Source organism: Terrapene carolina, unplaced genomic scaffold (assembly GCF_002925995.2).
Source record: "Terrapene carolina triunguis isolate 2854851 unplaced genomic scaffold, T_m_triunguis-2.0 Scaffold95, whole genome shotgun sequence".
Classification (NCBI taxonomy): Eukaryota; Metazoa; Chordata; order Testudines; family Emydidae; genus Terrapene; species Terrapene triunguis.
In genome coordinates this window covers 29,829,684-29,844,398 of record NW_020664446.1, presented here as the reverse complement: position 1 = coordinate 29,844,398, position 14,715 = coordinate 29,829,684, and positions in this window count along the sequence as shown.

The following is a 14,715-nucleotide window of genomic DNA, read 5'->3' as shown; positions in this document are numbered from 1 at the left end:
GCATAAATATTTTTGGTTAGTCTCAAGGAAGAGTTGATGATTTTTAAAGTTTGAAGTAAATTGATTGAACCATATTGTGTACAAGAGCTTGTACATACATATATATGTGTATGTTACTGGACTAAAAAAAAGATTTTTTGGGGGGGGGGGGAGGGGCACATTACATTCTAATAGCAGTGTCTTACATCTGCATCCCTATAGTTTAAAATGAATTAATTTCAAAATAATAAATATAAAAAATCTTGCATTTGGAAGCTGACCAGTTACTTGAAATTTTCATGTTGTCTAGTTTTCTAAAATGTTCAGTATAATGTGCATCAACGTATCTCATTTTTATCTATTTTTTTATTATATCTATGTGAAATTACATTAGTTCCAGTTATAAAATGCATATTCTACTCTCAGCATTCTTATTGGTTGTACTTAGCTTAAATTAACATGTTAGATATATTTTCCAGTCAATGTATGCACATAACTTTGATATATAATACCATTTCTGGTAATTTTAGAAAGGTCTCTCAATGATGATTCAAGCAATATAAGTTTCTATACTGCTACACAGAACAGCATGAGTCCTGGTAGTTTATACTGGCCTAATTATATTTCACATTTAGATTTTGTTTATTCTGGATAGCATTTCAGGAGTGTATCAACTCAAACACACCAAACCCAGCCTTTAGAGAAATGTATAGAATGTGCTGATAAAAATCAATATATATTTTGCATAGTACATTCCACAGGAAACATAAAATGTGTGTGGCTTGAGATTGCTTAGTGCACTAAATCATAATATTCATGCAGTGCAGAAGATAACAACTACACTTAGCTGTGAAGGCATTAAAAATGAAAATAAAATTAAAAAGCCCTGAAAGTTAATGTTAAGATTCATGCAACATAGAAGAGTAAAAATATGGTCCTCTCAGTGGGACTAACTGCATACAAGAAAGAATGAAAGTGATACCAGGACAGAATTTGAAAGTGCACAGACCCAAAAGGCCTGAAAAGATCTTGTCAAAATTAGATAATTTCAACTGTATGTTTTAGTGTTGTATCATAAACAATGTCTAAAACTTACAAAAAGGTTAAAATAGCTTTCTTTTTACCATTTCACAAGGCACTTGACTGAAGTCATTATATGGGAGAATTTTGAATTCACAAGTTTCTGACTGGGCCATAAAATCCCTAACAAGCTGATTTCTGCCTTACAGAATTTTGAGTTAAATGTCAGTGTTAAATTCTGAAGCAGTATTTGTAGGTTTTGCCTGACAAAGACTCTGCACTGGAGTTGACCGATTTAGAGACATGATGATCAAATGGGCTACATCCCTAGTCCCAATACTTGTGACTGCGGCAGAGACCCTCAAAATATGAAGCATCTCCTGCTATGCCAGCTGCTTGAGCATGAATGCTTTTCCAGTGTTCTTGCGGAGTGCAATGATTGGGTAATCACATATGCCTGGAAGTGGTAGGAAATAGCATGAGGACATGACAAGAAGCAGACTTGACAAAGAGAGAGCCAGGAAACAATGTATGTCTTTTATTACAGCAGTGGCTGTTCGTGTTACATGTTTGAGATCAGTTTTGCAATCTGAGAGCTTTGAGATCAATAGAGTAACTATCAGAGAGTGGATGAAGGGACAGCTTATAACCAAAGTAATACACGAACAGCCTCTTCACCTACTTGGCCCTTGTTTTCAATGGACCAGACTCACCTCTGTTGATGCAAGGATGCACAAGTAACTCAGCTCCCTGTGTCACCATACACAGAAGGACACATCCACAGGGCAGGGCTGTTGGTGCTTCCATGTTTGTTTTTCATTTGTGGGATTCTACATTGGGAGGTAGCTTCTAGTTCCACCCAGGAGTGTAGAAGGAACCTAACCAGTGGAGACTGCTTTAGGAAAGTGTTGATACATAACATTCGCTGACAACTCAAGTCATGCTCCTTCCCCAGCCAGCACTGCCCATTGTTTGGTTTGTGTTGACTGCTTGTGGACCCATTAGCAGAAGGGAAGTCACTGCTAGTATAGACAATGGATAAAATTTTCAAAAGTACCTACACTTAGGAGCCTAAGTTCCATTTTCAAGTGATTTAGGCATGTAGGAGCCTAATAGTACGTCTAATGCCACTGCAAAAATACCCCTTGGCAGTGAGTCTCAGAGCCTGGGTCAACTGACTCAGGTTCATGGGGCTTGTGCTATGGGGTTAAAAATAGTGTCAATGTTACCACTCAAGCAGGAGTCTGTCCTCTGAAACCCGGTGCAGGGGAAGGATCTCAGAGCCTGGGCTCCAGTCCAAGTAGGAATGTCTACACTGCTATTTTTAGCCCCATAGCGCAAGCCCTGCGAGTGTTAGTCAGTTGACCCCGTCTCAGAGACTCAGTATTGTGGGGTTTCAGAGGGGTAGCCATGGTAGTCTGTATCAGCAAAAACAACAAGGAGTCTTTGTGGCACCTTAGAGACTAACAAATGTATTTGGGCATAAGCTTTCGTGGGCTGGATGAGGCCACACAAGAGATCCACTTCCTGGACACTACAGTGCAAATAAGCGATGGTCACATAAACACCACCCTGTACTAGAAACCTACTGACCGGTATACTTACCTACATGCCTCCAACATTCATCCAGACTACATCACACGATCCGTTGTCTACAGCCAAGCCCTAAGATACAACCACATTTGCTCCAATCCCTCAGACAGAGACAAACACCTACATGATCTCTATCAAGCGTTCTTAAAACTACAGTATCTACCTGGGGAAGTGAAGAAACAGATTGACAGAGCCAGAAGGGTACCCAGAAGTCATCTACTACAGGACAGGCCCAACAAAGAAAGTAACAGAATGCCACTAGCCATCACCTACAGCCCCCAACTAAAACCTCTCCAGCACATCATCAAGGATCTACAACCTATCCTGAAGGACGATCCCTCACTCTCACAGACCTTGGGAGACAGGCCAGCCCTCGCTTACAGACAGCCCCCCAACCTGAAGCAAATACTCACCAGCAACTACACACCACACAACAGAAACACTAACCCAGGAACCAATCCCTGAAACAAACCCTGTTGCCAACTCTGTCTGCATATCTATTCAAGGGACACCATCATAGGACCTAACCACATCAGCTACACCATCAGGGGCTCGTTCACCTGCACATCTACCAATGTGATATGTGCAGCAATGCCCCTCTGCCAGTACATTGGCCAAACCGGACAGTCTCTACGGAAAAGAATAAATATTCAACGAAAAAACTTCAAAACCAGACTTCAACGAGAAACTGCAGAACTGGAATTAATTTGCAAACTTGACACCATCAAATTAGGCCTGAATAAAGACTGGGAGTGGCAACAAAAAATAATTTTCCCTCTGTTGATACTCACACCTTCTTGTCAACAGTTGGGAATGGGCCACATCCCACACCTAATTGAATTGGCCTCGTTAGCACTACAAAAAGTAATTTTCCCTCTGTTGATATTCACCCCTTCATGTCAAATGTTGGGAATGGGTCACATCCACCCTGATTGAATTGGCCTCGTTAGCACTGACCCCCCCACTTGGTAAGGCAATTCCCATCTTTTCATGTGCTGTATATTTATACCTGCCTTCTGATTTTTTCACTCAATGCATCTAATGAAGTGGGTTGTAGTCCACGAAAGCTTATGCCCAAATAAATTTGTTAGTGTCTAAGGTGCCACAGAGACTCCTCATTGTTTTTCTTGTGGGGTTGTTGTTTTTTTTGTTTGGTTTGGGTTTTTTTGTGTAGACGTGTCCTGAGTCAGACTGAAAGTCAGTGGGACCTAAGAGCCACATCACTTTTGAAAATGGGACTTGGGGAGACTAAATCATTTGGTTATTTTTGAAAATCTTATCCAGGGTGTGTGAATTTAGGCCAGTTTCAGACTCATCTCTACTATCTAAAGTTGCATCATTTCCCAACTCTGATTATCCAGCTTTTCCCCACTTTTTTGCCCACTGCTTTGGTGGAACACTTCACCTTATGAAATTCCCTTTATTCCAATTTAAATCAAAGCTTTGGAACTGTTATTTTTCTTCTATATATTTTCTTCTTAATTCACTCTGAAATAATTGCATTGAGGCTTGTGAAAAACACTCCTAAATTTGCAATCAAGTGGGGATTTTCAGATTCCCCGCTTTGCTATCCATGGCTTCAATTATATGAAATCTTTGAGGAAGAAGGATTCCAATTTGAGTTTTTGTAAGTGGTCCAAAAAAAATCCAAAAGCCCAAGAGCAGTAAAGTAGTTAATATAAAGGCAAATTAAATGGCAAATACGATTAATAAAACTGTCATGCTTTATTCAGCAGATGGATGCCTTCTGTATTGTTGTGGAGGGTTATGGATTTGGCTTCTTGGCAGAACTAATGAGTAGGAGCCAGGCCTCACTGCAAAAAGCCTATCTGAGGTCTTCTGTGTGTGCAGGGTTCCTGAAGAAAACCATTCAAGAATGGAGACTTCATTAAAATGATTTAGCCCAGGCCTTTTCCCCCCTTCACAGCTGTCTTATTCAAAGGGTGTGAGGATGATAATTGACCTTCTGGATACAAAATGACATTTTAAAATAAATAAATGCAATAAAAAATTAGTCCGCTTATTAAAAAAAAAAACCATAGTGTAAGATACTCCTTGTTTTCATTATTACTTGGAGCAAAATCCTGAGTCCATTGAAGTCTATGTGAGTTTTGCCATTGATTTCAATGGAGCCAGGCTTTCATCCTTGATCTCCCACATTCAGAGGGTCTCCCTCCTTTGGTGAGTGGTTAACATTAGACCCTGGTCATGAAATTTTTGACAAAACAGTTTTTTGTCAAGACCAAAACTTTTCACGGGAATGTGCCAGATTTGACTAAACTTTTGTTTGGGAAGGTTTCTCTGGTCCAGGATGAAATTTTTGGTCAAAAGCCAAGGGAGAGAGCTGCACCAATAGCCTAGTGGTTAGAGCACTCACCTGGGATGTGGGACACCTAGGCCTCCAATTAGGGACTTGAACTTGGGTCTCCCACATCCCAAGTGCCCTAACCATTGGGCTACAGACTTCATTTCTGTCTGTCTCTCTCTATCCTGCCTGTTGGAGCTATTCCACTTTTTATAAATAATTAAATATTCATTGAGCCAGAGAGAGCGACTGAGATCAATGATTGGGCCCTCATTGTGTTAGGTGCTGTACACGCATGTAGAGGAAAGACAATCTTGGATTTAGTAGATGGATGTAACCAACAAACAGTGGAGGGGGCGGGTGATAACAAGGACTCTGAATGAGATAACGGACAAGCAGGGGTTTTTTGCACAAATTAGCTGTGTTCATAATTAGTCTGCACAGACTTAGAAAATAGATTTCCCCCCTGCATCTATTGGAGATACCAGTAAATGTTTGAGCTGTAATGCATTCTTATCTTGTCTAGAGCTCTAAGACCATCTGTGAAAGCTCTAAAAGATTCATTTTTACTAATTCCACCCTTTGGGTACCCTGAGACATAATTGGTGCATCTCAACAAGAAGTGTGAGCCATGAATGTATCTTGGGTTGATGATGCTGATTATGTCTCCCTCAGAATAGATGTCTGTGGGTGGGGCAGGGATTGACAGGCAAGGATTTAATGCACAGTGGGGCTTCATCCCCCAAGAAAAAAAGTGATTGATTTTTTCCCCTCCTGCTAAGAAAGAAGTTAGACTAATAATTTTCTCATTTTCAGATGGCTTTTCTTCTTTCTCTTTGACCCCTTTGAAAATAAAGATATTTTACTGAGAGACTCAGGCCCGGTCTACACTTAAAATTTAGATTGTCCTAGCTACATCACTCAGGGGTGTAAAAAATTCACACTCCTGTGCACTGTAATTAAGCTGATCTAGCCCTCCCCCACTCCCAGTGTAGATGTGGCTCAGCTGAGGGAACAATTCTTCTATTGACCTAGCTACTGGCATTTGGGGAGGTGGATTACCAGTGTGGGAAGTCTACATTACAGTGGCATAGCTGCAGCTATAGTACCCATATTGTAGACATGGCCTAAAAGTGATGTGACTATATTTAGAAAATATATACCAGAATATCTCTCTTTGTGGACATTTTTAGAGGGTTCTGTATTCTGGTGACTAGAAGATTGAATTCTCAGTGGAAAAGGTTGAAGAAATATAATCAGATCTGACTGAAAGCCGATGAGAAGGAGATAAAAATGGGGGGGGGGGGGGGATAGACTTTTTTTTTTCTTCAAACTTCACACACCAGAGTTGCAATTTGCAACACAGCTGTCATCTTCAGCAACGCAGCTGACTTCTTCCACCGCTTCTGTCTTAATGCAAGGCAGTGCATTTAGTGAGTTACTATACCAGAATAGACAAATTTGTCAATGCTGGATCACAAAAGATTAACTTCACAAACTAACAAGTTGCACAGCTATATGATGGGATAAAATAAATAAACCATGAGTTAAAAATGATAGGCACATGGTGATGCCACAAGTGAAATAAAATGCCTCACAATTTAAAAAAAAAAAAAAAACAACTTTCAGTGGTTTAATTTAAAATTGAGATTTTTTAAAAAAAAATTAGGCTTGGGCAAAGAATGTAATTTGCGGGAGTCTCTGTTAGAGATGTGGCCAATCAACTAATTTTTTAAATCTTAATTACCATAAATTAGGCTTTAAATTTAATCCGACATTACATATAACTCTGGGGGAAAGGTCATGACACAGCATATTTGAAAAAGTATACCGTTTACATATGGCACCAGGAATATTCTATCCTGGGGGAAGGTGGGGAATATCTTCTGTACCTTTCATAACTCATCCAATACAGCAAAAGGCAATGTGGGGACGGGGGATGACTCCCAAAATACTTCATGGTGACCAGTTGCGGAATTAAGTGCTTTAGAAATTAAATTACATATTTATTTTTGGGAGAGAGTAATGAGAACAGAGGCTAGAAGTCAAGAAATCTTGGTTCCATGCTAGCACAATGCCTCCAGGAGCTCCCACAGGAAGAGATCTTCTCTGTACAGCCCCCACACATGGCTCTCTTAAAGGCCCAATAAAGTTATCTAGTGTGTGCCTCCATTTTCCCATCTGTAAAATAGTGCTAATAAAGCTTCCTTTGTGGCTTAATTCCTTAATGTTTGTCAAGTACCTTGAGATTCTTGGAGGGAAGGCACTATACCATGTGAGTGCACTATATTCGGTTTTTTTGACAAGCTGTTGTGTATCATTTTTGCTATATGATTTTTGCTAAATGAGTCACATGGTTTCCACTTCTTTGGTCTCCCTACGATGTAGATAGGCTGCAAACAAGACTCTGCCAGGTCTGGATAGCTCTGAGTAAGGCAGAGCTTTTCACCTGCTTCTCGCCATCTAAGCTGCAGCTGTACTTACAGACACGCCTATGGTGATGGGTGTTTCCTAGGGTACGTCTACACTGCACACTCCTTATGGTGGCATGTAGAGCATACACTCTGTCCACCCCCTACTAGGTGTACAAACAGCAGTGTAGATGGTGAGGCATTGCTTAGGTAAGTAAAGACGCACCTTAACATTTTGGATATGTACCCTAGATGGCTCTCTACATGCACAAGCAGCACCTTCCCCATCTACACTGCAGTTTTTAGCAGTGTGATGTCCTGCTGCCTCCCTGCTTCTGGAGACTTTCCATGGGCTTCGGCAGTGGGAGCCACTGGGGAAAGGCTCCGGCAGCTCCCCATCGCTGAAGCTTTTCCCTGCTGCCTCCCCCCGCCACAGCTTTTCATTGAGTCGTGTAGCTACACACTGTGGTGTGGAGGTACCCATAGTCACCTGACAATAAACTGATACATTTTTAATTGGTTACATTGTGTCTGTACATACATGGAAAATTTTACGGCCGCTACTAACAAACTTTCATTTTCCTTTCAGATCAGATGAGTAGAAGAAATCCTCCTATAATAAGGTGCCCGCTTAAGGAATAACAAGGCCCTAATCCTAGTCAGAGTTGTATTAGCAGACCTTATGCCCACACAGTCTAGCTAAAGTCAGAGCTCCCAGTTCAGATTCCTCTTGGGTTTTCATTTTCCACCAGAGAGGAGGAAGAGCTCTGGAGAGCCAGCACTACCTCAAAGCTGCTCTCCTCCTGATCCTCTGTCTTCCCCTGCATTCCCTCTTACTTGAACCTTGGCATGTTTTCAGCTTGCACCTGGGAAGATCAAACTTTGTGATTTCTGTGTTAACTCCTAAATCAACCCAGGTTCACAGGAAAGGTTCATAAGCTCTAATAAGCCTGGCTGGCCTGATTTTAAAGGTGGTTATAAAACCAGAAAATAAGTGAGTTTCTTGTTATTTTAAGGTTTTATTGAAAAGCTTTTGTACTGTTCAGGTCTCAATCACTTGTGTCTTCAAGAAAGTTATGAAACCAAGTCAGTAATATTTCATAGCAGTGGGGGCGGGAAGATATGTTCAGAAATCCTGTTAACAACCAATAAGATTTATATTACTCCTGTGCATTGCTTTTAAAATGCACCATTCGGTATCTGATTTTAGCTATGTAGGTAAGAAATCCTAGGTGCTTGCAATTGTGAAAATGTCATTTCTCTGAAAGTTGGATTCAATCTTTTCAAGCATTTTTTCCAAAGAACTGATTTTTGATATAACATAATTAGTCGTGTGTGCACTAAAGTAAATGAGAGATGCAAATTCGTGTTGTTTACACCCAGTTTACTGTTGCCAGTTGAAGTTGGTGAAGGTGCAGTCACACAACCATAATGTGTTAAATGTCAATGTGTTTAATTTGGCATTCATTCAATCTGATATTTTAGTGGCATAATGTGACCATATTAGAATCACTTCCATTGATTGTATCAGCATGACTTAGGTATATTAAACTTTCTTTTCCAGAGATGTATCCCCATATCCCCACCTATGGGGAGACTTGTAATACCAGCTTCTGGGATATGAATTCTGCATACCTAGAGCTAGCAAAGGAAGAACTTTTTTTCCTAGTCTCCATTATAAATTCAGAAATATAAAGAAAAGGCTGGTTTTTCCTTGAATAAACTGTCGTTTTTTAATTAATACTGCATTAACTCATTAATGTTACTTATGAAATTTTATAACCATTTAATTTATGCTGTCCTTGCTTATTGAAATTATTGTCATGGGGTTTGTAAGCTTGTAAATGAACAGGGCTATGTTTCGTGTTTCCTCCCACCCTTAGCTCCTTTCCCTTTCAGTATCTTTAAAAAGGCATTGGAGAAAATATGTCGCGCTGATCTCCCCAGGTAGAAATCTGTACTTTGCCAAACTTTGCAAACAGCATTAACTGTTCCTGTTTCACTTGCCTCTAGAGCATACTCATTCACTAAGTTGATGCTTATGAGTAAACTGTGTCTGAGCTATGCTGCCTCAAGAACAGTTCTTATTTTATAGCTGCAGTATCCACTGCAGGGGATGGGGGAGGGGGAAGCCTTCCTGCTCTGTTGAAACTATCTATGTTGACAAATTTGCTGTGTGTAAATTTTAAAGGCTTCATTTCAATAATTAAACTATCTGACATTCAGTAGGAAAAATCTATTCTCTTTTCAACTTGAGTTTAATTATGTCAAGAATAAACGGTGCGCAAATACAGGCTGTTAAACTGGAAAAGTCTTTGCTCATGCTTTCTTCATGCACCATTGATGAAAAGTCAGACAAAACAAGTAATGATTTAATCAGTTTCACGTTTATAATAAACTTTGATATGGCGATAATCAGGGTATGCAGGCAAAAAATTCCCAGTGGAAAAACTCCGACCCTGGTTTTCCATTGCCTTTCTCCTCATACAGCCAGTCACACCAGTGCAATGTGAGTGTTAAATGCTACCATTCTGATCTGAGTTGATCTACCTCCCATCAGCCACCAGCTAGCACAGTCTATTGGAGTGAGGTCTGAGAGTCAAAAGTTCATGGCTTCTAATCCCATCTCTGCCACTGATTTGCTGTTTGCTCGTGGGCAAGTCACTTTGGACCAGATTTGTAAAGGTACCTAAAGATGCAGGTAAGTGCCTATTGGGATATTCCAAAGCTCATATGTGCCTAACTCCCATTGATTTGGAATATCCTACTAGGCACTCATCTGCATCTCTCTTGTTTTTACTTTATCCATACAGGGCCGTCCTTACCCATACGCAAAGTATGCAGCTGCGTAGGACACCAGGAAATTTGGGGCACCAAATTTCCTGGTGCCGTGCACAGCTGCATGCTGCTCCAGCCCCTGCTCCGGCTCTTCCCCAGGGCTCCCACCTCTTCCTGCCCCAGCCCCGCCCCCACTTCCCTGAGGACTCCAGAAGCGGTCGGGCCTGCACTCACTGGTAAGTAGAGCGACCTGGCCCCAGCCGCGCCACCGGCAAGTGCTGGAGGGTGGTTCCCCCCTCCCTCCAAGCCTGGGAGCCAGGGGAGCAGAGCAGGCTGGGGCCGGGTCACTCCACTTCCTGCAGTAAGTGGCCAGCCCCCGTCCCCCCCAGTCCCCTATGGAGGCCTGGGGCCAGTCCCCCCTCCTGCAGAGGCCTGGGGCAGGGCCCCACACAGCCCCCCAGCGGAGGCCTGGGGCCAGCTCCCCCCCCGTGGAGGCCTGGGCCTCACACAGCCCTCCTGGGGGGGGGGGGCTGTGTAGGGCACCAAAATAGCTAGGGACGGCCCTGTCCCCGTGTAACTTCCCAGTTAACACAGTTAGTGATACCACATAAAAACCTATGTAATAATATGAATCTGCCTAACACTGGTGGTGTGAGGATGTTTGTACAGTGGTTTGAATAACATGAAGCCTTCAATAAGTGTTCAGTATAATTATAAATAATATTAAACATGTTTGACGGGGGAGGGAGAGATTGGACTGGGTGATATTACTCAGTTCTGTTCAGAGTACACCAGTTAGCAGAAGGACACTCTGAGTCACTCCTTTAGGCTATATCTACACTGCAGCTCAGAGGTGTATTGCCAGCTCAGGTAGATCTAAACACAGTAGCTCTGACTGAGCTAGCGCACTAAAAACAGCAGTGTGGCTGCAGCAGCACTGGCAGTGGCTTGCCGGAGTACACTGAATAGCTTACATGCAGACAAGATATTCTGGAACTCCTGGAAAAGAAAGTGAAGTCAAGGTTCTCCCACTGACAGATATTCCCATCAGGTTCCCTTCTTTTGACCCTCTGACCACACTCCTGTCCCTGTTATTTCATTAGTTGTCCCCCGAAATCAGTTGGGTTTCAGGTCCTGTAGAACCTCCCCTTAGGCTGGGGCGGGGGGGGAATCCTTTAGCAGTGGGCGGGCTTCCGCCCGTCCACTTCCCGGAACCCAATAGGTACACTGAATAGCTACCCGAGTACAATCTTGTCTGAGATCCTTGGTACAGGTACATACTCGGGTGGCTAGCCCGAACCACTGCCCATGCCACTGTGGCCACACTACTGTTTTGGGAAAGGTCAGAGCATGGGCTGGGCTGACACTACTTTAGGGCAGTATTCCTTCATGAAGACTGTTTTGGGTTTTGCTGATCTGAGAGTACAAAGGTCAATCCTGGTCCTTATGCTGAGCAGAGTGTAGGTTGGGAGCTTGCTGGTGCAAGTTTTATACAGGGCAAAATTTGCTAATGGCTGCAAACATCAGTTCTCACTATGAAAAAATCTATGCCGTAAACCCAGGGGATTTTACGTAGCTCTGTCACCAACTTAAACTAGCAAACAACATAATTAAAGAGAGACTGTCAAGTTGTTCACACCAAACATGTGACTTGCCATAAAATTAGAATAATGTCCTTTGATTTCCAAACACCTTTACCCCTAAAATCCAACCTTTTAAAAATAGAGAAATTAAAGAAGAAACAATTGACACTGTCTATATTGCAGCTAAACTATCTTGGCATGACACCTTTTTCAAACTAATGAAGCCTTACTCTATACAATACATTTCTATTCTAGCATCCTCCCTTGCTTAATTATGTACTAATTACTGCCTTTATATAGAAGTATAGCGTCATCTTATTCACTGCAGAGGAGGCTGAGGAGCTCACATTTCTGCATTTGGCCTTTTAGCCTGAAGCAGTTTTAAAAATAGATATGACAATGGATGTTCATTTTTCAACCCTCTCTTTATTCCACTATAAATTGCCCATTTAAAAATCAGTGGCATGCATTCACTATATCACAGTACATGTAGCTGAGTGACACAAGTCTCTGCCCTCTTGTGGCAGATCAGGCTGGCAAAGTTAGATAATTATTGGGAAATGTTTTCTTTTCATTAACTGCAACAGCCTAGCGTTATTATAAATGATACAAAGTATTAAGGGCTCACTCTGCACCCACTAAGATCAATCTGCATGTTGGATGCAGGATTAAGCCCTAACTGTTCAGTCCTCCTCTTCTGGAGGTGCCCACGAAAATTAAGTAAAGGGACATTAGATCCTGATTGGGGTGTATTGCAGTTTAAATATTACAAAATAAAACTAACTTATAAATATATGGACAGTGCAATGGGAATCGACATCCTGGCGTGGGAGATGCTTTTTCCCTCCCTTTCTATTGCACCAGCATCAGGATACATTACAATGACAACTTTCCAGGCACTCATTGATTAGCTAACTCTTTTGAGCTTCTGACAAATCAGGTGACTGGGAACACTGTGAAGAGAAAAAAGAGAAGGAGTGGGAATGATTATCAGCAGGAGGTCAAGAGAACGATATGGAGGAAGGCTAACATGCCATGGCTATGATGGGCCAAATGTGACAGGAAGTGAGAAGGAGGTAATGGGTTACAATAAATAAAAGGCAAGGGTTCAAATGTGTAAGGTAAATAGTATAATTAAAAAAAATTAAGTCACACTTAGCTACTTTTCTTTGTATGTCTGTCAGGTGTCTATCATGTGCAGAGTTATTCTGCTGGTTTTGCTAGTCAGACCAAAGGGGTCTCATTCACTCCAATTCAGGAAGTGAATGAAAAGTGAACTCAAACTAGAGTCCTACCTCAGTGATTTGTGATATAAAATAAGGGTAAAGAGGAGCTCCAAGAATAGGGTTATTTTGGACTATAATCCATTGTGTGTCAGATGCCTTAGAAGTAGCATTGGAACTCATACAGATTTACAAGGAGAAAAAAGTGTCTGTCTGATTATGGTCCAATCCTTCAATAGGAGTCTTTATGGGAGTAAGGTTCTGTGAGTGTGGGTTCTGTAAGCTCCTTAGGGAACAGACCATTCTCCTGCATGTCTGTGAAGTGCTACTGGGAGTCAGAGAAATAAATAAACAAATGTGACAACCATAAGAAAAAGAAATGCACATACCTGGCTCTTTGTTTATACAGCCAATTGCTACTATGTAGCATAAAAGCCAACAAAACCCACAAGGATATAAAATAAAAATGAATCGGTAAAATAAATTAATGTATTTAAATGCAAATAAAAAATAAATTGTGGCATGGCATCAATTTATTGTGAGCATATTTCAATTCAAATTTGCTGCTGCTTGTCTTTTGTGTACTGCTAACATTAGCAGATAGCCTCCCATTTTTCAAACATCTGTTTTGAAAGGCTTGTGAATATTTGCTTACAGTAGCATGTATTTAACATTTAAGCACTTTCAGCAGCTCTTTGAACAATTAGCTCGTAATGAGCAGCCTCCATGCTAGCAAGCTATACTAAAATGCTTATTAAATACTTTAAAATGTTAAGGTTTTGATTCTAACAAGAGAGAGGCCACACAATCCTCAGCTCACCCTGGGTAGCCACCATGATGTGTTATATCTAAAAAGTCGAAAATAATTGCTGTTAAGAAGTTCTGTTTCACTGTATGCTTTGTTGCTAGGTCAATGCCTCAAGGTGTACATCAAAGCCTGCAGAGGTCCAGGGCTTTGTAACAGATCCCTGAGGTGCTACAAGAATGGATCTTTGACATGACACAACATAAAAGTTTTGTGGATAGACTTGAGCTTCTTCATAAGAAGTTACTCACCTTGTGCAGTAATGGCACTTTCAGATGTGTGTCTCTATGGGTGCTCCACTGTAGGTGTGTCTGCGTCCCTGTGCTGCTGAACAGAGAACTTCAGTAGCAGTGTCCATTGGGCCCACACGTGAGCTGTCTCTCCTCATGCTGTGCCACAAGGCTAGCCAGCAGGTGTGCTAACCATCCTCAGTTCCTTCTCTAGCACAGAGTCAAAGCAAGAAATCTGAAGTAGAAGGGAGGAGAGTGGGTAGTGGAGCACCCATGCAGGGACACATCTCGAAAAACCATTATTACTGTACAAGGTGAGTAACTTCTTTCTCTTCTTCGAGTAGTGTCCCTATGGGTGCTCCACTGTAGGTGACTCCCGAGCAGTACCCCTCTTGGATGGCTGCAGTTTTGGGATCTGGTTAGTCACAGGTGATAGTGACTGGGCAGCCAAAGATGGCATCAGAGGCAGAGTTTCCAGTGATCGCATAATGTTCTGCAAAGATGTGGACTGATGCTCACATTGCCGCTCTGCAGATCTCTGAGATAGTGACATCCTTAAAGAAGGTGACAGATGAGATAGATCTTGTGGAATGTGTACGGATCGAGTCCGGAGTGGTTATGTTACAAATTTGGTAGCACTGTCTGATGCAATTTATGACCTACTTGGAGAGTCTTTGGACTGATATCGCTGAGCCCTTAGACCTTCCTGCCATAGAAACAAATAGGCCTGGTCTACACTATGACTTTAATTCGAATTTAGCAGTGTTAAATCGAATTAACCCTGCACC